Source organism: Quercus suber, unplaced genomic scaffold (genome assembly GCF_002906115.3).
Source record: "Quercus suber isolate HL8 unplaced genomic scaffold, Cork oak 2.0 scaffold_395, whole genome shotgun sequence".
In the NCBI taxonomy this organism is placed as follows: Eukaryota; Viridiplantae; Streptophyta; class Magnoliopsida; order Fagales; family Fagaceae; genus Quercus; species Quercus suber.
Genome location: NW_027069847.1, coordinates 171982 through 183072, shown reverse-complemented (window position 1 = coordinate 183072; position 11091 = coordinate 171982). Strand labels below are relative to the sequence as shown.

The following is an 11091-nucleotide window of genomic DNA, read 5'->3' as shown; positions in this document are numbered from 1 at the left end:
TGAACTAGCGTTTGAGGTGTGTGAGGGTTTGCAGCTTTTTCTTTCTGTATTGTATTAAACTCTCTGTTTGATTGAATCGGTTTTATTGGTTTGCTACGAGCTGATCTAAATTGTCCAACTTTCTACCTGTTTTTTAATTAAGACTACTTTTGTTTATCTGAGTCTAACCGGTGAACATGACAGTGAAACCAGCGGCGGCCAAATCTCCATGGGTTCAACTATTCCCTAGCTCGATCTCAAAGACTCAACTCAATATCGCCATGGCTTGCAACATACTACTGTCTACTGTCTAAGTTGTCGTGGAGCTAGCTTTTTTACCTTTGGAGGAAATTAGCGTTCATGTTAAGGTTATTAATTATTATTTAGAATTTCATTTTTTATTTTTGTTTGTTTTTTAAATATATGGCATCATAAAATATCAGCCTTCTTTGTTGCCTTGAATCCGTGGTGGTTGGGTAGCAAGTATAGTTGTCCAGGTTGGTAAAAGGTTCGAAGGTTAGTACTTGAGTTGTGTCAGGTTTTGCATGCTTTTCTTTCTATATGAAGACAGATATTTTTCCTGCAAAAAAAAAAAAAAAAAAAAGAATAGAATATTGTCCTTTCTGAAAGTAGGGCCCCAACGCTAATCTTAGGATTATCCCATGTATATATTTCAAGTTTGTGTTTATAATTTTTTTCTGGGATTCATTTTTCCTTATTTTTATTTTTATTTTTATTTTTTAAGGGACTTTAAATAGGGTATTTTGTCAAAAAGTGACTTTCCAAATAAATCATAAAAAAGTAATAATTATCACATATTATAATTTGATAGATAGGTGGAGATGAAGGAAGAGAAAAGAGGAGGAAGGAGGAGTAGCTATTTTGCTATTGGGCGAAAAGAGAGGGAATGATGGGAAAGGGATAAAGATATGACAAGTTTTGATGTTTCTTATCAAAAAAAAAAAAAAGGTTTTGATGCTTATATCAGAAAATTACTAAAATACCCCTCATAGGTTAAAAAGTATGTAACTATTTACTTTTTCTCAAGAGAAATAAATGTAAAAATACACATATTCTTTTTCCATCCTTTTATATACCAAACAAAAATATTCATCACTTCTGACTTCCTTTCCTTCCTATATCCCAACCTCCTAGGGAGAATATTTTCTTTTCTCTTCCATTCTTTTCCTCTCTCTTCCGTTCCCTCAACTTCAACTTTAGCGTAAATATCTGTTGAAGACACCGATATGTGCCAAATTCAGTATTTGCTTTAAAAAAAATGGAGATTTGAGACCATGATTCCACGGCCTATACTTAGTAACTCTCGAGTCACACAGAAAACGCGATTTCGCGCCACGATTTTAGCTTTCTTGATCTCACTCATTGCTAAACCCTCCCCATCAATTCCTTCTCGACTGTCTCTCACGGTGGCACAGGCAGCGTCATCGTTCGTCTGCGTCTCCGACGGAAATACAAAAATTCCGGCATCAATTCACCGGCGACCACACAGTTTATATCACGGCAAGTTTTTTTCTTTTTTAGACATTTTGGTTTGTTAACATTATATGAGGTGCTATGATTTTTCCTTAAAATTTTAGCTTTGTAGATGGTGTTCTGTAAATTATTGGAGATGTTAATTGCTTAAAAATTAAATATTTACTTATGCAAATTCTTGTATACAGTAGTAAAAACATACAAATTTGCATAAAATGGTTGTATACTCTGCACAGATTCATGGGACCATTCAATTAAGTCAATTTCAGTGAGAAGGAGTGAGTTGATTTAAGTTGAGAGCGCGAAAAAAGTATATGTAAATCAAGGAAGTAAGAGAGAGTATGGCTTTGGATAGAATAGACTTGTGGGAAAATTTTACATGCAGCCGACCTGACTAGTCTGTTGAGGATCCATGCCTGACCTCAAAATTTTGGGACTAAGGTTTGGTCGTTGTGGTTGTTGTATATAAATTCATTACCCTATCAGAACCTATTTAGTGGAGTTATGTGAGTGAAATTCAGGACACTCCTCGAACCCAGTTTAGAGAAAAACTTTGTCCTAATTTTTGGCTCCTCAAATCTCATTGCCATTTAAAAACTCTCACAGCTGCCATTTTTGTTTTTGGGTTGTGGATTAAAGAAAAATTGTAGAGTAAATCCAGTGAGATGATTCAAAGTGGCAGGGTGGTATAAGGGTATAACATAAACAAATAAAGATTGTTGGCATGGGATATCACCAGTCTTATTAATGCACTTGGTTCAGTGCAGTTCCAGCAAACCAAAAGTAGTTGTGCTGCTGAGCACTAGCTATATGATTTTGGGGGTTCTATTGAATTTAAATTTTTTTTTTTTTTTGGGGAATTATATTGATGTCAAAATCAAATTTAAGGATGTAGTGCATGGCTAGATAGTGGTCAAGTGGAAACAGACTTGCGAACCCTGCTGCAATAAGCCTTTGTGGAGTTAAGTTGAGTAGCAGATCCCTGAACAACGTAAGAATAGGTGGTTTTAGTTGGTGATTGGCTTTGCTTAGGCTATTTGAATTGTTGAACTTGAAACCAGATTGATTGCTAGAATAATGAATACTTTTTATACATATTCATATCACGGATTTTTTGCCGCCATATCACGGTTTTTATTTTTCTTTTTTAGTCTTGATTTTGTTTGTTGAGAAATTTTTGTATAATAAGTTTGCTTATGTATTTAAGGGCCCACTTATTTTAGCATAAAATCAATCTTATTTTCAGCAGCAGCTTATGTACATCTTTTTAAATATAAACTTTTTCTTGGTACAGCTCTACGTTTTCCTGGCTAAATTTTTAAGCAAATAAGCCAATAAAAATACCTATATATAAAAAATAAAAAAAAATACTCATCCAAATACACACTAATTTTGGTGGTTGCTCTGTCTGTCTATAAGTTTTTATTTTAGTTTTCTTTCAATGGCATTTGTTTCAAAACCCTGTATGCATTTGTGAACTGTCAAATTTTGGTGGGACTACACTAGCTAGAATGTCTATTTGTAAGCCCTTAGAGGCTGATGAACTTGAATAATGGCATAGTAATAACAAAACTTGTTTTAAAATTATTATTATTATTTTTAAAAGTCCTGTAGATGCTTACGCAGAATCTAGATAATAATTTGTTTGTGGTAGGCTTTGTGGTTGTACTAAAATCAATTGTAAACATACACTTAAAAACCACTGTGTCAAGAGTAATTAGCTCTAATATGTGTAAGTTCTTTATTATTTTCATTGCTGGATGCCTTAATAAACAGGAAATACTATTGGAGAAATTTCTGGGGAGAAGGCCAACATATTCTATGCTATTGTAATTTGGTTATGCATATGCTAAGAAGTTGGCAATTCTCCCATTTCATCAAGTTAGAGAAGATGAAACTCACAAGCTTTGTGGGCTGTTCTAGTTACATTATGATGATAATTTTGTGTTGGTATTACTCAGCTGTTATCATGCCAGATAAAGAGGAATTTGTGCATCAAATGGTTCTGAAGAATTGTGCATATCAGGAACTTGTATATTCTAGGTTTATTATTATACTGTTTGGATTTCAAGTAACTGAAAAATGTGTTCTTTTATAAAGGTTTTGAGTTTTATTAGTATACTGTTTGGATTCCGAGAAACTGAAAAATAAGTTCCATATCCCTTGCAATGCGATCCATATCACCAAACATAATTAACCAATCAATTAATACCAAACGAAATCATAAACCTAGAAGAAATCACGTTTTTTTACATAAAAATACCAAAAATAATAAATTACAATAATTAAATAATAAATTGTGTCCTACATCAGACCCCTCCACTTGAAACAAACTCGTCCTCGAGTTCATCTTTGAAATCTGAAATCTCCCATGCCAAGAGAACAAATACTTTGAATACTTCATCTTCTTTGTCTTCTTGCCAAACTTGAAAGTCATTAATTGGGCAACTTGAACTTCTTCTCCCTTGATCTTCATGTAATTGACAATATTCATCAAATAAGAGTCAATGATCAAATCAAATCTTTCCACCCCAATAAAATCAATAAACTTTGTTTCGGTGTCTTCTAATAAAATAATAGAAGTTTGAATGTTGCAATCATCTAACTTGATTTTATCAAGATTGTTGACAACTTCCTCTATAATTTCTTCTTTGATGGTCTCTACTATCTCAACCTCAAGATCTTTCTCTATAATAGGGTCTTCATTAATCTCCTCCACAATCTTGATTTTAGGTTCTTTTTCTATAACAAGACCTTCATTAATTTCCTCAAAAATCTCGATATTCTCTTCTTTGACGTCTCCATATTCTTCAAGAACAATATTTTCTTTAACATGTAATTCTTCCTTTAATGGTGGAATATTTGGCTCTTCAACATAATTCAAGTATGAACTCCTTGGCCAATAATAATCTTGTATTGTATACGACAAGATTTCTTCACAATCTAAAGGATAAAATTTGATAGCAAGCATCTTTTTCATCCTTGGCCATGATCTAATTTTGTCTTTACCTTGTCGAATTCTATCAGATTGTACTCGTTCCCACCAACATAAGGCATACTTACTAAGTTTATACAAAGCAAGTCCAACTTTTCTCTCATAACAAATATTCTCATAGTCAAATAAATCCTCTAGATCAAGTAACCAATCAAGAAAATCTTCTTTTAAAAAATAACCATTAAAACTTGCAATTCTCTTGTAAGGTCTATATGAAATTTGCTTACCAATAGGTTGCCCGTGAGTTATGTCTCCGCTGCAGTTATCCCTATTGTTTCCATTCTTCAACGGCGCCATCTTAGCATAGATATTTGTGAGTGCTTGTTGTACGTCACGTAATACTTGCTAAGTTATTCGTCGTTGTTGTGGTGGTTACCGTCTCGCCGGTTAGCAATCAGACTAGGGTAAGTCAAGGCTCTGATACCAACTGATGTCGCGGAAGCCTAAAGAAGAGCACACACGATGCTTTCTTGATGGAATAGAAACTAAACTGTTAGTTCCTAGGTAGTAAACCTCGAGTCCACGAGGGGTTCCTTGAATCCACAAGGTGATAGGTCTGGAATCCACCAGAGAATACAATAGACACAAGTCTGAATTTTTATTGATAATAAACTATGAAAAACGTTTACAGACTTAGGGGCCTATTTAAGAGCTCCTTAAAACTTGACAGACAAGAAAATATAATCTAAAATAACTCCTAATTGATACCTAACCATAACAGGAATAAAATTTGACCTAAAAAGCATTAAATACACCTAAAAATAAGGAAATACATCACCTAAACCTAAAATAACGTTTTTTTACATAAAAATACCAAAAATAATAAATTACAATAATTAAATAATAAATTGTGTCCTACATCATTTGCACTCAACCCCTTTACGTATGATGTTCTTAGCAAATCAATTACTCCAGTTAACTGTTACAAACTTAGCAAAGCAATAAACTGTTATGGATATTGCTAATGAAGCATCTGAATCCCTCTGGCATACAATATTGTTCCCATTCTGTGTCTATTCTTTCCCTCTTTAGCTTTTCTTTCCATTTTCCCTTCACTTATGTCCTTGTTTTGAGGCTTTTAATGGGAGATCTACCAAAGTATTACTTGATACGTATATGCTCTGGCCAAATAAAAGGAAACATTACAAATATTTATAGACACAAGTTTACTACAGTTCTGTTTGTAGAAATGATCTTTGTAAGGAGCACATTGTTCATGCCCTTTTAATAAAGAAATTGGTTTTATTGACTTATGTGTCTGTTGTTGTTGGTTTTTTTTTTTTTTTCCCCCCCTCTGCCAATAAGGGGTCTTCTTTCTCCTTAACAAAACATGGGTATAAAAGACTTGAATTTCTTTTTGACTTTAGGAACTATTGTTAAGTGTAGCATCTTTTTTAACACATAATGGTTTCCTTCAGCAATATTGCTGTTCCTTTAGTTTCTCCCAGTACCTTCCTTTTTCTTTCTTTTTTTTTCCAATATCTTCTCCCATTATTTACAAGTTCTAATTATATATAACATTGCAACCATTATTTCTTTTCAATTTATGTATGTGCAGAAATGGTGGGACTATCTCTGGAAGAAGAGCACTTCATACAGGGTGGCATTGCTCAAGACCTTCGTTCTGATGGTTGAAAAAGATTAACTTACAGTCCTATTTATGTCAAAACTGGAGTTATACTCCAGGTATAACATTCTTTTCATATACTTTATTGAAACATAGTCTGATGCACGAAAAGGATTCATATAGCCAAAACCAATTAACTAGAATTAAGTCTAATTTGATTTGCTTAGTAGTTTTACGTCAGCATTGACCTGCTTTCTTTGTGACAAACTGAACTTTTCTGCTGGTTTTTACGTATTTCATGGAGTTAATGGCAGGCAAATGGTTCAGCAAGAATCAGTTTGGGGGAAACAGATGTTATTTCCAGTGTGAAGGTATATAATGGTCCGAGATGCTGGATCTTCAACACATATCTACACTAAGCAGTTTCCTCCTGTGTTTTGTGAATACTTGTAATGTTGTCTACTAATTTTTGTAAATGCAGGCTGAACTTGGAAGGCCGAGTTTGTTGCAACCTGATAAAGGAAAGGTTGCCATACATGTTGATTGCAGTCCAACTGCAGCACCAATGTTTGAGGTTGTATTATTTTTATTTTGTTTGGCTGAGCTTATTTTGTTTTAAACAATAAGGTGTATAAAAGTACAGTTGTTCCTAGAAAAAGTGAGTTTAAAAAAAAGATGTAGTAGTGAAATTAAGCTGGCATTTTAGGCTAAAAAAACTGACCCCTTTTTTAATATAAAAAAGAAAAAAGAAAAAGAAAAAGAAAAAAAAGAGTTCATTATGTGTAATAGCTGTTGAAATTCAATCATGGCACAATGGGGAAGAGTTAGTCTCATTGCCAATTTTCTTCATAGTTCATATATTTTATATATATTTCTAATTTAGATTTCTACCTTACTTAGGGTAGAGGGGGTGAGGAGTTGTCCACAGAACTCTCCATTGCTCTTCTGTGTTGTCTCTTGGGTGCTAAAAGTGGAGCAGGTATGAATCTAATGGGAGCTAGAGAAGTTACCACCAATTTATTGCCCTATATATGCTTTCTATCTTTTGGCAGCTCGTCCTCTGATTTGTTTTTTGATTATAGATTCTTGCTTTGCTTGAATTGAATATCTTATTTAATTTTTCCCAGGAGCTGGAATTGATCTCTCGTCTTTAATAGTTGTGATGGGAAAAATTTGCTGGGATCTTCATATTTATTGTCTTTATAAACAAATTTTTGCTAACTCCCCGCTCAAATTTTTACCTTCTTTTTTTTTTTTTTTTTTTTGATTGCATGGAGACTGCTATGCCCTGCTCAAATTCCTCATGATCATTTAGTTTTTGAGCTTAAACTCTTAAGTTTTTTTGTTTTCCTCTCCTTAAAAAAATAATAGTGTGCCATATTGAGATAAGTAGTATTTTATTTATGGAAATTGAATTATAAAAATAAAGTTGTTTTTTTGTTAGTAAAAAAAACAACCATAATTAGAATAATTTTAGTTTCCATTCCTTTTGGCTAATGGAATTATTTTTGTTACTTGGGCTGGGTTGGACCATATCAATAATGGTCTAAGTAATATGCTCAGCCTTTTTAATCGTCTCTTGCGTCTCATTTCTAGGCTAAGCTAATTGAAATTGCAGTTCTCATTTTCAGAAATTGCATCTGCAATACCATACGACACAAGCTAATGGGAGCTGAAATATTATTCTAAATTCTAATTTAAAAAGTGACCATTTTATGCATCTTTTGTGTATTTTTTTAAGCCCCTATCTTCTTCTTTCTCAAAAACTCTTAAGAGGACCTGCTGTAACTTGCAAGTCAACACAAGTTTTCACTCAAAATATTTTCTGCGATAATTCTGAATTATTTATCCAAAAAACTGGTGTATGATTTGTCTTTGCAGTAATCAGACGAAGATAAGCAGATGTCTTTGTAGAAATGCACATTCTTTCAGCAGATGATGTCACTTGGGGTGGTATGTCCTGCTTCATAATGTATTAGTTCTGCGTATCAATTCTCTGTCACATGTTTTCCGCTTGTTTTCAATTTATATGTGATTATTTCCATTGCTAAAACAATATGGAGTTTTTACAAACATATAATCATCAATGCACTGGTTGGTCCAATAGGGTTTTTATTTTTTTATTTTTTATTTTGGTGACAAACAAGGATATGCAGATATTTTTTAGTATCTCAACTCTCGGGTTTATGTAATCATCCCATCCCACACACACCAGGTACAAGGAAGAATTCCTTGAGGGTGGCCCCAAGATACAAGGCTTTTAATTATTTTGTTTTTGTCTTTTAGGAGATCATGAGTGTGTGCATATTAATTTGAACCTTTTTAAGTAGCAATCTTTTTGAACAGTAAAGTCTCTGTTGTAGACTTGAAGTCAGTAGTCTAGTAATAGCAATATAGCAAAGACTTTGAAGTGCAATATTTTTTATCTTTAGATAAGTTTGGACATTCGGTCTTGTGATAGGCATTGCCATGATTCTTCGTTGACTAAAAAATGAAACTATTATCTTGCTGTTACAGCCATTATGTGTCTTTGATTTAATTATTTCTATTCATGAACATTCTTAGTATCATATGCTTGGTTTTGAGATGGCAGGTCTTAGGATAATCTATTAATCAGAACATTGATTATTCTTCTCCCTTTTTATTTATTTATACAAAGAAATTTTACCCTAATTTAATCTAAGTATTTATATGTGTAAAGTTTCCTCCTGCAGACTTGAATCTTGACCCTTGTAGAGTGGCCACCACGCCAAGAGTGCATGGTGGTAACATTGATTATTCCTGGTATTTCTTATTTTACTTCTCATTTTAAAGCGAATCTATTTGTTTTGCATTTATTAGTTTCTTGGTCCTAATGATCAAAACTTTTATATTTTGGGTTATATTTGATAAATTCCTGAGGGTAAAAAGTGAAAACGTCAAACCTAAGCACAAAATTGTGTATAGAAATTTCTTTATTATTCTCTGTCTTTGTATGTTATTTTTAAACTCTTGATTTAAGAACAAAATAAATATTGTACAATTTTTTAGATAGGATCCCCAACATGTGAACACTTCAAATTAGTGGTAAAGGTATATAGCTTGTTTCCATCAAATCAGACACATTGATTTCAATTCCACTACAGATCAAAACTTTCATATTTTTGGTTATATACATATATTTGATAAATTCTTGACGGTAAAAAATGAAAGCGTCAACCTAAGCACAAAATTTTGTTTAGAAATTTCTTTATCATTCTGTCTCTGTATGTCATATTTGGACTATTGATCCGAGAACAAAATAAATATTGCATCATTTTTTAGATAGGATCCACAACTTGTGAACGCTTCAAATTAGTGGTAAAAGTATATAGCTTGTTTCCATCAAATCAGACACATTGATTTCAATTTCACTACATATGGCAATATGAAAATTTACTAAATTTTCTTTCCTCTCATCCTTTCACTTTCAGCATTGATAAGTCCAACACTTTCATCTAGAGCACAATATAAGTTACACACTGTAGAGGTATAGCCAGGCATTATAAACCCAGAAATTTATGGGAGAAGGGATCAAGATGTCTAAGGCTAAAGCTTTTAAAGACGCAATAAGCCTGGAAATACCATGGAAGGAGGGATGAAATGTATGAAACTATGGCCTACGAGTGTGGTATAATTGGAAAATCTGGCAGAGAAGGGATCAAAAACATTTTATTTGCCTTAGGCCTACAGCCACGTTAAGAACTACTCAGCTACTGTCAGAAATTCAAGTGTTTGCTAGAGAGAAGTCCTTGCATTCATCTAACTAATGTAAGGCCATTATTTGAGGGAAGTGGGATGATTCCTGTAATCCTCAAAATTTGGTGGAAGATTTATCTCCTAATCAGCCAAGGCCAAAAATTACACTCTAATTAGCCAAGGCCAAAAATTTGTCACACCAACGTTGGAGATTCTTTTGTATTAATCACTCCATGGATAATGGATTCATGCTCTGTAGATAATTTTATTTTTGAATCGACTCTCTCTCTCTCTCTATCTCTCTCTTTCTTCAATGTAACATTTGTCTCTTATGAATTATGTTAAAGAAACTTCTAATGATACATAATCTGCTGGACTTGCTTCAAATGTTGAATGTGGACCATTATTGGGGAGAAACTGCACGATAAATGACTCAAGAACAGCTCAAGAAATTTTAAGAGGAACATAATATTTATCAATTGAGAAATTTTCTAAGGATTCAAATTGGACGCATAATCCCTCCACACAGCGTAAGAATGAAGGGGTATTTTCAGAAAGAATAATGCTAGTACTACACATTCAAACTGGGGAGAAACTGCACGATAAACACGACTCAAGAACACCTCAGAAAATTTCAAGAGGAACATAACATTTATCAATTGAGAAACTTTCCAAGGATTCAAATTGGACACAATCCCTCCACACAGCGTCAGAATGAAGGGGTATTTTCAGAAAGAATAATGCTAGTACTAAACATTCAAATTGGGGAGGAACTGCATGATAAACACGGCTTAAGAACAGCTCAGGAAATTTTTAGAGAAACAAAACATTTATCAATTGAGAAATTTTCCAAGGATTCAAATTAGACACACAATCCCTCTACACAGCGTAAGAATGAAGGGATGTTTCCAAAAAAAATAATCCTAATACTACACACTTTTACCAACACTTCACAAATGTTTTATATTGGAGACTGTTAGTGGTAGAGAAAAAATTGTAAGTCCATATGATAGTGACAAATAGTTGATTACAATCTACCACATAAGATAGCTATGTCAGAATGTGTGTGAAAGTATGTGGTACTAGCATTATTGCTCCAAAAATTGCCCAGTGAGACTTGATTTTCATTTAGAAATCCCTGCTTGCATTTATTCACCATTAAGGGTCTATTTGAGATTCGCTTATTTTGCTAAAACTGAAAATTTTTGCTGAAAGTATTATAAATAAAGGTAAAAGTTAGCTGAAATAGTACAATAGGACCTATGAATAGTATTAAAAAGTGCAGTGAGACTCATGAATAGTAGCAAAAATAAGTTAAATAATAAAATAAGTTGGCAAA

General features: G+C 33.2%; 1 long non-coding RNA gene across 4 annotated transcripts; it reads left to right on the top strand.

The window, feature by feature from the left end:
* The first annotated feature begins 1086 nt into the window (after nucleotides 1-1086).
* LOC112029669 (uncharacterized) lies at nucleotides 1087-10028 on the top strand. 4 transcript variants are annotated; one of them, XR_010624054.1, is made up of 8 exons: nucleotides 1087-1500; nucleotides 6027-6154; nucleotides 6350-6406; nucleotides 6517-6609; nucleotides 6936-7014; nucleotides 7917-7988; nucleotides 8750-8819; nucleotides 9488-10028. It is a non-coding gene; the product is annotated as an uncharacterized LOC112029669 (long non-coding RNA). The 4 variants fall into 4 exon arrangements; XR_010624056.1 differs by having other exon boundaries at nucleotides 6340-6406; nucleotides 6941-7014; XR_010624053.1 differs by having other exon boundaries at nucleotides 6340-6406.
* The last annotated feature ends 1063 nt before the right edge of the window (nucleotides 10029-11091 follow it).